The sequence below is a fragment of the Tamandua tetradactyla genome, chromosome 5, assembly GCF_023851605.1.
Source record: "Tamandua tetradactyla isolate mTamTet1 chromosome 5, mTamTet1.pri, whole genome shotgun sequence".
NCBI lineage: Eukaryota > Metazoa > Chordata > Mammalia > Pilosa > Myrmecophagidae > Tamandua > Tamandua tetradactyla.
Genome location: NC_135331.1, coordinates 99976820 through 99992158, shown reverse-complemented (window position 1 = coordinate 99992158; position 15339 = coordinate 99976820). Strand labels below are relative to the sequence as shown.

The window sequence follows — 15339 nt, the reverse complement described above, 5'->3', positions numbered from 1 at the left end:
CCAGGGTTTGAGTCCTTCCTAGTGGGTCAGTGACAGACATCCTGTGCTGCCCTTTGGCAGGTTGATGCTTCTATTTCTGCCTGCCTCTCTCTGTCTTGCTCTTTCTCTGCCCTCTGTATTTGTAGTTTAAAGAGGCTAGTATTTACTAAGCACCTTCTTTGTGTTAGGTATTTTGCTCTGTATTTTTATATATATTTAAAACCTTCACAATAACCCTTTGAAGCAGTGTTCATTATTCCTGTCTTTTTAAGATAAGGAAATTGAGGCTTAGTGACATGCCCCAGGAGGGATTCAGACCCAGTCCCCAGCTGTGAGCAAATATAGAGTGTGACACTGTGTGTTGGGGTACTGTGTCTTAAGACTTGTGTGAAACACATTCCCTGCCTCTTCTTAGTCAGTAAACTGGCGTGGATGCAGCTGGATGGTCTGTTATTTCTGCCTTTTCTCTCCCTGATTGTAGGATTTTGAGTTAAGGTCTCAATGCCCGCAGTGCTCACTTTTCTCACCTGTGAAATGGCAGTGATGACATGGGGAGGCTTATTGTGAAAATAAGGTAAGACCTGTCAAGCCTTGGAGCAGTGAGGCCTTCCAAGAGGTGGCCCTCCTTGCCCGTGTCTGCAGTCTTGAGAAGCACTGTCCAGCCCTCTGGGAGACTGACCCTTCAGCGGGTGTCATCCTGAAGGATGGGTATCTTGGACTTGACTAATTGTGTAAACACTTAGGGGACCCTCCAGACCCAGTTGCTGTGCTTTTAGGTGAGAGGACTTCTCTTCGCAGTGCAAGTATGGACTTACCTCTACCTTGTTGATGAATATAAAAGAAAATTCAATATGAGAGTTTCCTAGTAAGAGAAAGCCTGCAGTCCTGAGGTATTTGTCTTGGTGCACAGTCCTAAGCCCTATTTCTTGGAGCCTTTGATTCTGCGGTGGTTTAGCTGGGACTGGGGGAAGAATTAGCACAGGGAACAGTTTGAAGATAAGAGCAAAAGGCGGGAGGGGAGTATTTGTGGGGGCAGGGAGAATAGGAAAATGCGGTTGGGTGGGGACTCTTGACTGAGTCAAGAGGTGTGAATCAGGCTGGGATCCGGGCAGGAGTCGGTTTTTCTGAAAGCTGTGCTTCTCGGAGTCAGCCTTGGCCGCGGGATTCAGGGCAGAGGAATTGGGGTGATGGAAGTAGGGAGGAAATGGGGAATCATTCTGGGGTACTGAAAACCTGTGATGTGACCACAGCAGACAAATCCAGGAAGGAAATATTGTAGAACTGTCCTAGGGATGAAAATTGGGACTGGAATGGAAAGAAAATTCGGTGATTCCTTGCGTGTGGGGGTGAGCGGGGGAGTTTAAGGTGACCCCCAGTTTTTAATGTATTGGCTGGTTGGTCAGTGGTGTCCACTGCCAAAGGGGGGGAGGAGCCCCAGAGAAACAGGATTGAGCAGACTGATGTTGGGCTCACTTGTGGACATACTGAGTTCGAGAACCCTGTGAGGCATCCCGTGGAGGCATCTGATGAGAAGAATGTCCTGGCTAAAGTTGGGCATCATCTGCAAACAAGTTGTAGTTCTCGAGCTGCGGTGTGGAAGAGATCTCCAGGAAGGGTGCGGGCGGGCAGAGCGGGCCCACCAGAGGTGGTGAGCGGAGCCCGCAGAGTCGCAGGCTGTGAGCTCCAGAGTGATTTTTATGAGACACAACCCTGATTGTGCCCCTCTCAGTTGGCAGGTGGAGTCTAAACACCTTCACCCAGTGTGTAAGGTCCGCCTCAGATCCGGTTTTTTGGCCTCGTTCCTCCCCCTGCCCCACCGTGGCCTGTTTGCTGTGACCCGTCATGGCCTCCTGTTGGGAAGATGTCCAGAATCTGCAGCACTGAGTTTTCTAGTCCCCCTCTGTGAAAGCATCCGCAACACCGTATTGTTTGCCCCAGTCCACGGCTAGGCTGCGAGCTCCCTCACAATAGGGATTGGACCTTATCATCTCTCCTGACAGTGTGGCCTGGTGGCCGAGAGCCCAGCTTCCGAGGGCCTGGATGTGGGTTTGAGTCCTGGCTCTCCACTTAATTAACCATGTGACCCTCGGTCACTCCTCTAATCTCTCTGAGCCTCTGTTTCCCCATCTATGAGATGGGGCTATTAAATGAGAACTTAAGTGAGAAAAGGTATATAAAGCAGCTAACCCAGTCCTTAGAATCTTCACGAGGGCAGCAGAGTGTTTGTGCCTCTGGCACTTGGCTTGATGACTAACATAGTAGGTGCTCCATACATGTTTATTGAATAAATGATTGCATGGAGAGACTTAGCTTGATGAGAAGTGATGACACTTTTGTATTTGTGGATGTGACCTCGCTAAGTTATACTCTTCTTTAGAAACAAACCCCTTTTTCCTCCTGCCCTCGGTCCCCGAGAGCTGCGTAACCACAGTTTGAGTTTCAGCTAAATGCTGCAAGCGGTGGTAAACAGGGGTCGCAGTTTGAGAGCGGTGGTAAACAGGGGTCGCAGTTTGAGTCAGGCTCACGGCCCTACATCTTGTGTTTCTCTTTCATGTGGATGGAACAGACTTTGTCTTATTACATGAGCGGTACCTATGGTGGCTGCAATAGATGAGTCACCATTTACTGTAAAGCTTTCAGATGCTCGGCAGACACTTGCCAGTTGGGAGTGACAGTCCCTTTGGCAATACCAGGCAACCCAGAATAGGTCTTGTGGTGCCAAGTGGTACAAGCATTCTGGGTGAGGGTCCACAGCCTTCTTAGCTTCCTCCCTCCCAACTTTCCTACTGGTACTTTTATTTTGGTCTGTAAAACAATGGTAAGCACATTTGAAGCTGATTTAAGTAAGTCTGTGCAAATTTGTGCTTACTTGCTTCTAGACTACAGGTTTATGTTTGTGTTGGCTTTTGTTTTTTTTGTGTGAAATGTTACTTTTTTTTTTTAAGAAAAAGACTCACTCTTCTTATTTCTTGATCATCAGCCCCTGAGAGCAGTGCTTCAAAGCCTGAGACCTTTTTTCCTTTTAGTTAGAAATTTCTTTGGCTCCTCTCTGCCTGCAGGTGGTAATACTCTTCTCCTCTCAAAAGGTGAACCTGTGAAATTCCATTTGGTCTCCGGTGTTAGACAGGGTTTGGGGCTCGGGGCATTTCCGTCTTTTGGGATGAACTAGGTTGTGAAGACTAAAAATAAAAAACTCCCAGGCATAGCGAGTTGCCTTGTGCAGGGTGGCGTGGGGTGGGGTGGGGGTGGGGCAGGGGGTGGGGAATGGTTAGAGAGGCACCCACAGATGCCCTGTCTGTACCCAGCACCCTATTAGGAACTGGCTTCCCCGCAAGAGGCTATACAGTAGGGCGAGGGGCCCTCATGGGATTTACAGTTTGGTTGGACAGGTAAAATATTTTTGGGGCTTTGGGTAACCCCTCTGTGTCTCAGTTTCCTCATCTGTGAAATGGGGGTATTGACGTCTTCCTCAGTAGAGTTGCTATTGATTTAATTTAACTGTGGGCTTATAGAAGAGCCATGCATAAAATACAGAATTCCCATATACCACCTTTCAGTAGAGTGATTCTAAGGATTTGATGAGATATAGGCATTTGGTACAAGTCGGGTACAGAGTAGAGCTCAAAAAGTGGTGGTTGTCATTCCAAGATCCCTGAATCTTTTAATTTGAGAACATTGACGGGGCAGGGGGTGGTGTAGGAAACTCACTGGTGAGAAGAGGGGTGTTAAGACGTTCCCTGTAGGTAATAATGGTGGACCCCTGCCATTTTTTCTTTTCTCAGACAAATTCTGGGATCTTTTCAGTGTGCTTTTAACGAAAATTGTGGTAAAATACACATCATATAAAATTTTCCATTTAAACTATTTTGAAGTATGCAATCCAGTGGCATTTAGTACATCCACGGTGTTGCACAGCCGTCATTGCACCTGGTTTCCTGTGGTATTGATTCCACGTGCGAAATGGGTGCCACATTCATTCGGCTGGTTTCTGCCTCTCCACCTTGGCGTTTGCCTTTGGGCCACGTGGAACAGCCTCTTTCCCAACCTCCCAGTCTCATCCCTTCCTCTTGGGCTTCCTCCATGATTGGCCATGGCTGCTTTGACCTGCCCATGCTTTTCTGGTATATTCAGGGGACAACCTCGAGTCCCCTCGGGTTAGTTCGCAGCCTTGCACCTTCCCGCAGCCAGCCAGGCAGAGCACGTGGGGAGCTTTGCCGTTTCCGAGGCCCTAGTCTGTTCCCAGATCTGACAGATTGTTGGGTCTCCTGAGGAACAATAGGCTATCTTGGACATCGATTTGGAATTCTGTAATTTGGGGCTCTCTGGGCCACAGCCGGGATTTATGGCGGCGGTGGAGACAGAACCTTTGAAATCGGGACTTTGGAGACATTCAGGCTCAGTCGTGGCCGTCGCTGGGCGTTCTCAGCAGGGGCGGCCTGTGGGGAAAGAGGCCGTCCTTTTTGCCTCTCTCTCTCCCTTAGCTTTTATGGATGGAAGTTGTTTTCCAAAACTACAAGCACCCCTTGCTGCTTCTTCTTCTTTTTTTTTTTTTTAACATGGGCAGACACCGGAAATCGAACCCGGGTCTCCGGCATGGCAGGCAAGAACTCTGCCACTGAGCCACTGTGGCCTGCCCCACCCTTGCTTCTTAAATTCAACACCCTTGCAGTGATATGACTGCCCTGTCCTTCCTTGTCCTGTTCATTGCCCTCCCAGAGGTTCAGGTCTCTGGGGGTGGGGTCTCTACGTCTTGTTCCTGGCTGGCCGGGCATCCCTTAATAAACCTGTGATGACTGAGTGAGTGAATGAATGAACGAAGTGCCCAGCGACAGCTCTTCACAGTGAGCAATGTTCAGATAGGGTGAAATCACTGTCCCCCCACGGCCTCCTCCCTAAAAGAAGGGGGTGTTATTATTTAGACGCATCATTCTTTCTTCACTGTATGTGTTTGTGTGCTGGTTTGTGTAGCTGCTGTGTGAGTTGTACCACATTGAGCCTTACAGCCCCCTTTGCTTGGTTCCGGTGAGTGGAGCAGTGGTGCCACATATAGGGTGTGACTGGGACGGGAGTTTCTTCTTTGCCCAAAACATAAAAATACTGTGAGCTCTGTCTCAGTGGTAACGGAATCCAGTGGGACGAAGAGAGCCCACTCACGCTGGGTAGGTTACAGAGGTTAAGTGACCTCTTGCATGTGGCAACCAGGATTCCAACCCAGTTCTGATTCCAAAGATAGTGTTCTTTTCCCAGCATCATGTCTACTACTGGAATACTAGAATACTCCAATACTGGAATTCCAGCCCACTCTGGGTCCTCTGGGACCTTCTTGGTGAGCGGATGTGTGTGGATAAGTGGTGTTCCCCTAAAGTGACCTTCTGTGTTCATTGCCACACTGGTAGAGGATCTGACCCCAAGGGTGGTTAATCAGAAATGAGGACAGAGAAACTGCTTTCTGTTCCCAGAGTCTTCAACTAACCAGACATCTTTGGAACTCTGAAGTTCTAGTCTTATAACCCGCTGGTGTTCTTCTCTGTCTCCATTTTTTATTTCTAGTTGCCCCAGATCTTCACTAGGCCAAGCACTGACTGCAGCAATATATATTCCTCATCTAGATCCTTAAATCCAGAAGAACTCACTTGTCCCAGTGTTGTTAATATAAAGCTGCATCATGATAGCATTTATGGAAATGTCAGTGCCTTGGTTCCTTGGCAGGTGTGGGTTCTCCTTGGTCTTAGGTGTTATTGGCCTGTGGGTGTCAGCGTCCATTCAGCAGTGCCCCTTGCCTTCTTTTCATGCAAGCAGGTACCTGAGGAAACCCAGGTCCCCAGTTGGTAATTGGGCAAGATAGGACTTCAGTGTCAAGGGAGCACGGGGATGAAATTTAGTGAGGCCTACCCTTTCTATTTGATCATTTTAGGTTTGATCTGTAATGGAAATCCTAATACCAGCAGATTACTAAAAGTTGACTATTGGCTTAATGAGAAACCCATGAGAGCGACCCACTTCCTCTTGATTTTTGTTTTATTTTAAAAAATTCTGTACGTTGTTTTATTTCTCTCCCTCTGGATTTTTTTTTTTAGAAAAGTCAGAAGCATACTATAAGATTGGTATCTTGGAAGTACATAGTGCTTTCCCTCCATGGTGTCCTCCTTCCCACTGTCTGGTTGCGACTCTCCATGTGTCTAATGGAGTAGGAGGAGTTGAGGTGGAGAAACTGAGGCCCATAGAATGAATGGTAATCCATTGAGGTCCACACTGGAGCAGGACTAGAATCAGTTCCAACATGCTTGGGTTCCAGACCAGTGCTACTGCTTCTCCATAGAGTGCTGGTGTTGTACGTAGGACATCCACCCTATCTGTGTATGCTCTTCTTGTATTTCCATTGACTTACCACAAGCTCTTCCTAAAGAATTGTTCTATCATTTTATGTGATGTCAGGGCAATCCTGAATGGATTCCTTCTGGGTCCATCCATCCGTCAGTCCATCAGGAATGTTTCTTGACTTGTTACGCACAAGGCTATGTGCCAGGCCCAGAGAGGTTTGGGGGATAAGAGAGAGGGACGAAATCCCACTTTTGAAAAATCTTGTAAGCCTTTTATTTTCAAATTTGGGGGTTGGAACCATAGTATACATGTAACGTCAAGGAGAACAAAACAAATTATAATAAGCATACCAGCAAAATGGTGTAGTTGAAGGGGGATTAATCTTTGTTGACACTTGCAAAGATGGCATGGGATTTTAAAGAGTGATTGGAGTTTTGGTAGCAGGCAGACTTTGAAAAGGCACTTAGAGAAAAAAGAGTCAAGGGCACAATATAGCCACCCTCTAAATTCCTGAACACTATATCGTGTAAACACAGAGGTTATAACGCCCTGGATGGACACTTGCCAATAACGGTTTTGAAAAATGCTTGGTCCTGCTTCACTTGGGGGTTAGGGTTGGTGGTAGGTAGATGGCACATAGGTTAGGGCTACTATTTACTGAGTGTTTCATGTACATTTCTCTAGTTGGCATACAACATCTAATCAAGGGCATCCAGCTAACAAATGCTGGAGTCGGGAGTGGAACCCAGGACTCTGACTCTAGAAGCCCAGCTTTTTCCAACACCCTATCACCTTCTCCTGGGAGGTCGCTGATGCTGAACTGTAATTCCCAAATGGTAGGATTCAGGTTACAAAGTAGAGTTGACTTCTTACTGGTGGGAATGCTTGTGAAAATATCTGTTGTGGACTCTTGCAACTGAGACTTTCTTTGATGAGTGTAAGGACTGTTTCCATTTTGGTCATGCTTTCTGGAGAATCCTCTGTAGTGCTACTGTTTTTTAATGCTGTAATTTGGCTGATTTACCAGGTGATTACCATATATATTACTTCTCTGAGGAGCAGATATCTTCTGACCTACCTATGACCTGCCCAAACTGGGAGGTCATGGGCTGTGCTTAAATGGGTTTTTAATACATTTGTAATGGAGACAGACTTTTGAGCTGGTGGAATTAGCTGAATTTCCTTCTATTTGATGTGGTGGGATTTTTATTGGAGAAGCTGATGCCATTCCATGACATCTACAAGGAGAAATAGTGGAAGTGAGTGAGGTGAGGAGGGCTGGCTTGAATAGGAGGTGGAATTTTCCTGGGCAAAGGCATTGCAGTGCATTGAGGACTGGGAATTTTGGACCCCTTTTCCCCAGGGATGTCTTGAGACGGAAGGGTGTGTCAGGCAGGTGAGCATGGTTCCGGGAGTAGAGTGGGTATGTGAATCCTGATAAATATTTGGCAATAATGACACAGTATTAGTAATTCCAGAATACATCTTGATGGTGCCTCTGTCCTCTTCTCACAGGGGTTCTGCCTAGAGAATACTGGGTCTGGAAGGCATCTATGGCTGTCGGTTTGTCACATAGGTGAAGTGTAGTCCCCATAAGGCTCCAACCTTGTTGCACATCTGATTTCTTTTCGCCTTTCTCCTCTGAAGACTCTTCCTCCTTTCTTTTTCCTTCCTTACATTACAGTGTAATTGTAGTTTGCAACATTCTTCCAGGGCTGCAGATCAGTTAATCTTAGAATTTTGCCTTTCCAAGAGCATTTTGCCTTTTGTCGCTGTTTTTGTAAGTTGAAGTCTGGGATTGTGCTGCTAAAAAAAGTTGAAAACCAGATGCTTCAAACATTTCTGTAGTGCTCAGTGCTGAGAGAACAGCCCAGGGGGGTGTGGGTGAGGGTCTGTGTGTGGGTATGGGTGGATGGTGGGCTCAGTAGGGGAAGGGGACCCACGTGCCTGTCCCGTTGTCCCACGTCTCTGGAGTCTCTCTCATCTAGTTCTTCAGGACTCGAATTCTTCTCTCTTCATCCAGTGCTCTTGAGGAAAACAGTTGGTGGCTTTCACTGTGGAAAACTAATGAAAAGGTCCCAAGAATTATATGTTCTCTCCTCTTAATAGTCATTTCACAGACAAGGAAACTCAGAGGTGCTGAGTAACTTACTTGAGGTCACACAGTGAAAGGGTTTACATTTGAACCCAGATCTGAGTCCAGAGTTCATGATTTTCACCACCATGTGCATCAGCCATGCTTTTGCCTACAATCAAAATTATGTAATATTCTCTATTGTTTCCCCCTCTTGGGTTAAAATGAGCAGTGTGTGAAGTTGTGTCTCTCTTTATTTACCCTGAAAGGACTACCTTGGAAGGGCCAGTTATTCTGGGGTTTGATGACTGGCTATGGCAAGAGGTTAGGGTTGGGGGTGGGCCCTTGGGCTCGGGGTTCTTTGTTCAGTTAGTCAGCAGGTGAGGTGAGGTCTGGGACATCTGGGTTTCCTTCCCTTTCTATGACCTTTTCCTGGATTTCTACTATTTCCAATGGTATCCTTAGAGGGTGGCTCGGTGGGTGAGGAACAGGGAACAACTTGCTTGGAAGGTTCCGGCTGTGAAAGGAGGCTGGGCCGGGGGAAGACTAGAATTCAGTGTGTATGTGTGTGGTTGTTGATCATGTCTGGATTGCCAATCCATTGATTGCAGAGATTGGAGTAGGCTTAGACGGCAGGGTCAATCCGTGGGTCTCAGCGAGCACACAGCAGTTTTGAGGGTGTCTCTGATATGGAGCTGTGAACTACACTTTTGTTAAGGCCATGCTTCTTCTTGAATTGTGACTATTAATTTTATTCTCCTTTTCCAGAGTGTCGCGTACCTCTGCTTGTGCGGGTAGGCACAGACCTACTATAAAGGCTTAGACACACTCCTGAAACCCTGGAAGGAGACCTTGACAAGAAATCCCTGGACTTGGTCTTTGGAAGAAAAGTCCAGCTACCTTGTGGGCCCCTAAAGCCTTGGATCCATTCAGAGAGCTGGAAAGAGATTTTCATTAGCTAGTGACTCTCCCCTTCTCTGGCCAGATCACATTTAAAAAGTCAGATGCTGGGAGAGAAGGGATCAGGGACTCTTGAGTCTGTTGAGTCCCAGCAGGCAGAACCCCTCCCGGTGTTGCCAGGTGGATAGTTTCATCTGACCTACTACAGGCCGCGGAGAACCAGAGGGCTGCCAGCTCCAACCTTCTCTCTCTCCTGTTTCCAAACATTTGCTGAGAGCCAGATACTGCAAAGCCAGAGTTTAAGAGCAGTTCCAGATATCTCATCAACTCATTTAGCCTCCATCTACCCCCATCTTGGGTTGCTGTTTGTTCTCTGGTTGTTGGAAGTGGAGTGGGGCATCTGGTCCTTCTAAGAGGGCTGCCTCTCTGCAGGCCAGGGCCCTAGCAACCATATGGCTTTCCGCTTAGTCGGACCTTAGTGATGTCTTTAGTAAGTCCATCCCTGACCTTGTAGCTGGGTGGCTGAGACCCAGAGAGAGGGGTCTTATTGGCTTCCACAGGGTCACAGAACCAGATCTTTGCAAAGGGCCTTCCAGTGCTGGGTGCTGGCCCTACCTACTTGCCCCTTGTAACCTGAAATAAGTGCTGGTGTTAATGACTTCGTTTCACATAATGTGGTTGGGTACAGTTTGCCTGGTGGTTGCCTAAATTTAAACGAAGTGGGTTGGGGTGGGTGTTAGTGAAGAAGATTGGCTTGGTGCTTTCATTAAAGCACAATGTGTTGGGGGAAGGTTTGACTTTTATTTTTACTTCACTGAATGGGAGTTGAGTGCAGAGCTGATGTTTTTTTTTCCCTTTTTCCTTTTCTTTCTTTGCTTTTTTTTTAAAAATTAAGTATCTTTATATTCTCAAAACAGGACTGGTGGGTGCATTTTACTTTCAGCCTGAGTATAAATTAAAATCGGTTGACTTAGAACATTCTTTTTATTTTCCATTTTAAGATGGGCAAGCCTCTTAAACATCTGTAGACAGAGTCGGCTTAGGCTTGGGTTTCATTTGCAGTCCTGGGCACTTGCTGGCAGTGTGACTCTGGATAAGTCATTTAATTGTCTCTGAACTTCAGATTCCCCTAAAATGTTGGTAGCAGTACCTACACTTTAGAATTGACGTACATCTGAAATAGCACATGTGGAACCCCTGGCATACTGCAAAGCATGTGGAAGGTGCCCAGAAACAACTGGACAGTTGGCCGTCCTTCCCTCCTCTGCTGTGCCTTCCAGGTCTTGCCTTCACCAAGTTGAGAGTAGATCAGAAATGAGAGGAGAGGATGGCCTCCTGAAGGAGTGGGAGGGGGCAGTATGGAGGCATGTGCTGTTGCTTTTGTGTGTGTGTATAGGGGGATTGAAGTTTGGGGAGAATCTGGCTGGTTGGTCTCTTTGGGAATATGGGAAAGTACTAGGCGTGAGAATCTGGACCTTCAGCCCAGAGGTGTGTATTCTTGGAGGTTTATCACAGTGATTCTTTGCAGTTTTTCTTCTAAGTCTTTGAAAATCCAGATTTAAAAATATAGCCTATTTATTGTTTCTCTGGTTATCAAAGCAACATATTATTAAAAAGTTGGGACATACAGAAAATCATAGAGAAGAAAAGAAAAAGCATCCATTATCCCACCCTCTTGGAAGAAATCCCTGTGAAGATTTTGAAGTCTATTGCCTCCAATCTTCTTTTTTCTCTGCAAACATGCATAAGGTGCATAAGGTGCGTTTGCTTGCTTATTTTTACAAAACTGGAATCATGCTGCACCTATTGTTGGGTAACCTGCGTTTGAAACTTAATATATTGTGAACATTTTCCCAGTTGTAAGTTGTTCTGAAACTTGGTTTTTGGTGGTGGCACAGCATTTTATTATGCAGCTGTTCTATAACTTATTTAACCAGCCCCCTATTGTTAGTTGTTTAAATTGCTTTTCATTTCATTTGCTTCTCTGCCTAATGCTGCAGTGAATTTCGGGATGCAGATTTTAGTAGCTAGATCACTGTTTCAGGAGAGGAATTCTCTGGTGAAGCCTGCTGAACCAAATGGTTCTATGAATTTTAAGTTTTCTCATACCTTGCATGTTCCCCACAGATCTCTCAGCTCCGTTAGAGAATTCAGTGTCTTGGTAAGTGCCCGTCTCTACCCTGGTCTCCATACTGTTCACCCTCCAACTGCCCCTGTAGGAAACCCTCCTGAGCAGAGGCAGTGGGTACAGTGAGAGATCTCGGCTGTCCCCGAAGATCCTGATGAAAGCCCTGACTGTGTCACTCTCTGGCACAATGACCTTGAAATGTTGATGGGCAGTAATACTTTTCTGGCCAAATGGTGCGGGATAGAATGTAGTATGGCCTTGGAAGTGCTTTGTTACCTGAAGTGTCATAAAGTTGTTAATTGTTAGCACTGACTACTTGACCCGTGGCCCTTGATGTCTCTGGGGAAAAATTATAGGGTCTAGTTCAGGCCTAAGCTGCCTCTGGCTTGCACCAGCTCATGAGACCTGATTGTCCGCATCTCTTCCCAATTCCATGTCCAGTGGCTGTCAGAGTGGTAACTTGATATTGGCCATGATGGAGTATTTACACCAGGGAAGATGCATATGCTACAATCAAGTAGTTTTGGGGGGATTGGGGGTGGAGAAGCTGATTGTTAAACATGTACCAGCATACCCCAGGCCTGGCTTCCAGGCTGTTTAATTGACATTTGACATATTGGCTTGAGTTTACAGTTCTCCTTTTGTTTATTGTCTCATTTTCCCTAGCTGTTCTATAAGCTCTTGAGGACAGGAATTAGATATTTTAAAACTTGAATCACTTGAATGATGGCCGTAACAGGGATCTGTAAAGCAGATTTACACAAATGAGCTTATGACTTTAAACATGAAAAAATTTTTACACTAAGACTTAAGTTCTGAGGGGTTCGTAGTAGCTACACAGACCCATGGCCCCATCTTCTCTTAATGATCCTTTATAAATGGGTCTTGCATAAATAGAATTTTAGTTATTTAGCCTAAAAACTGTCCAGGGTGTAATAAAGAGGCTTCATTTCCCCGTGTTTCCATCAGTGACTGTGATAATAATAGCTAACAAGTAATAACTAACATTTATGGGTTGTTTGCTCCTTGCCAGGTACATCCTTAATGCTTTTACAATTACTGTCTTGTTTAATCCTTGCTCTAGTTGTATAAAGAACACATTGTTATCCCTGTTTCATAACTGAGAAAAATGTGAACCTTAATATCTTAGAGTTATTAAGAAACTTGGTCATAATTGAGGAATATCCAGGATGGTTCATTCGTTCACTCATTCATTCACTCACTCATTTAGCAGACATCAAACGCCTGCATGCCAGGTGCTGCTCTGGCTGCCACAGTGAACAAAGCAGTCTCTGCTCTTTTGGAGCATTCCTTCTACAGATAATAAAGAAGTATGTAAACATACTACAATGTCAGGTGTTGTTGAAGGCTTCAAAAAGAACGTCAGAGGAAGGACTTAGAGGCTGATGGGATGAGGCTGGGGTTTGGCTCATTAGATGCCAGCTCTGGCTGGCTGTCTTACAACCCCTGAAACAGTCCAGCTTGTACCCAGCCAAGCACATTGCACACAGGCACTCGCCACATTTTTATTGGTTGCATGATTGGGAGCAAAGCCTTACTCTGTGAGGATGACACAGGAAAGTCTTGAGTGCTCATGGCCAAGCTCAATTCTGGAACAAATGCACCTAGAACCCTTGAATGTACAGATCTGTGCTCTGAGGACTCACAGATGTGCTGGATAGGTGGCATGAACTTGTATGCACAGAAGGAGGGGGGAGCAGAAGGAATTCAGTGGGGAGGATCAGGAGGTATCAGGAGGTGGCTGGGGGTACGCATGCAGGTTTAGATCCAGAAACCCCCAGGCTAGCAGCTTCTTGGAGATTGAGGTCCTTATGGAACACACAAGCTTGGGGAAGCCTGGAGGGCAGGGTGACTCCCCTGAGACTTCCCGGTAGGATGGTGTTCAGCAAAGGGGAGAACCTAGTTTTCCATTCCCATTCCCGTGCTTTGGCAACACCACCCTATTATGTGTTTATCTCAGCTTGGGAATCATGGCAGGCTGGTGCAATAAGCTATTTTAGAGACCTGTTGAAGGGGCAGCCCTTAACTCCAGGCTTGCAGAGAGCCAGAGTGGGTTATGAAGAGAGGCTAGTCTGTCCCTCAAGACTTACTTCTAGAAGGTGGTACCTTCTGGTACGTGACAGACAAGAAGGAGTTTCGGAGTGCCTCCCCCCCTCCATGCTTTGTGTCAAGCGTGGCTAAGCCAACATTTAATTAGCATCTGCTGCATGTTTATTTTGATAAGATATTGAAAAACTTTGCCCCTGGAGATAGAATTATGATCTGGTTCTTGTTCTCCTGTTAATAAATGAGCTGTGAGATACAGGTCTTGGTCTCAGTTTCCTCATCTGTAACGGAAGGGGACTGGCTAGATGGTTGTTGATGTCTTTTTGTTCTGACCTTTAATGGCTTTAAGGATTCTAAGCCGGAGATTAGTCAGTGCCCCACTCACAAAGCATTTCAGCTTTTCAGTTCTATGCGCAAGTGGCCATTGCTCTCTGGAGTTCAGGGTTTGGGGAAGGATCTGGAAAGGCCTGAGTAGTCCGTAATGTGGGCGTGTGTCTCCTCCACGGTGTTTCTTGGTCTCTGGCTGCTGGGTAATTTTCACCCTTGGTTTCCAGTTCTAAGCCACCTGGTATTAGCTAGTGGTTAAGTGGCCATTGCCCCCACAAGACGTTCCCCACAAAGGAAAGCTCACCCACAGTGTTTTCTTAGTGCACCCACCATCGAAGGGAATGGCGGGAACGGCTGAAATTTTGAGTGTACTTTCCTGATGGTTTGGCGGTTGCGATTTCTGTCTTTCGTACAATCCTGTGTCTCAGAACAGTACAGATCCCCATCCTGGGCTCTCTGACGGCCTCCCGCTGAGACTGTACAGTGATACCAGCGCAGACATGCATGCTTCAAAACTAAAAAAGCTACGAGGTGAGGAAGCAACAGGAAGTGGGGAAGTGAGCAGAACAAAGCCTGTGAGAGAGATGTACACAGAATGCTGTCGGCTTTTTTTCTTTTAAAAAATCATATAGTTCACTCATATTGTTGAGGTAGAACTTGTTGTTTGTTTTAAATGGTTTAGCTTCTTAAGAGGGCATGTTGGTATTGTGCGTGTAAAACAAATTTAGGGAAGATGCAAACAACCCCATCCCTTGGCAAAAGTTATGCAAATTTGGCATGAGGTGGTGTTTGAGCCTTTCCCTTCACCTTTCTTTATAAGGGCTGGGGAAGGTTATTTAAATAACTCCTCTTTTAGACTTTCCTTTGTAGAACTAGATTTAGTTTTTCATGTATTTGGTGATGGTAGGGAAAGTGAATTTCTGCCCCCACGCTCTTTCTTTCTTTGCCCCTACCTCAGTTTCTCATTTTCTACTAATGACTTCAAAAAGGAGAGGAAGTGGATTCAATCATTGGTTTCCTGTGTTGTGAAGGAACCATGTGTGTTGATTTTAGTAAGACCCCACCACTGTCTAAAATGCCTCCACTAGGGAGGGCCACGCTTCACTTACACAGGGACAGATCAATGGCTGGTCAGATGGAGAGGGAGATTGTTAGCAAATAGATTTTCTTCTGAAAAGTAAACGTGGTGCAGAGGAATGAATTTGGATATTGTCGCCCAGTTAGCTTGGGTCAGATTAGTTTATGTCAAGACTTCAAGTGGAGATTGAGCTGACAACAGTGGTGGTGCTAGTGAGAAGGACTGCATGTTTGTATAAGCTCCACCTGCGTTCCTTATCTTCTAAACGCTCCACCTGAGTTCCTCATCTTCTGTACCCTCTACCTGCATGCCTCATCTTCTAAAAGCTCCACCTGCATCCCCTCATTTTCTATAAGCGCCACCTGTGTTTCTCATCTCTATAAGCTCCACCTGGGTCCCCTCATGTTCTATAAGCTCCACCTGCGTCCCCTCATGTTTTAAAAGCTGCACCTGCATTTCATTTTT

General features: G+C 46.1%; 1 protein-coding gene across 13 annotated transcripts in view; it reads left to right on the top strand.

Annotated features, from left to right (window-relative positions):
• Positions 1-15339, top strand: part of TRERF1 (transcriptional regulating factor 1) — a 207397-nt gene that overhangs the window by 42120 nt on the left and 149938 nt on the right. Inside the window, exon 1 of one of the 13 annotated variants that reach the window (XM_077161809.1) lies at positions 5267-5305. The exons of the other annotated variants lie outside the window; for them this stretch is intronic. The gene's annotated coding sequence lies outside the window, so the exon portion shown is untranslated. Of the gene's footprint in view, positions 1-5266; positions 5306-15339 lie in introns of those variants that run through there. 13 annotated transcript variants of the gene reach the window in all.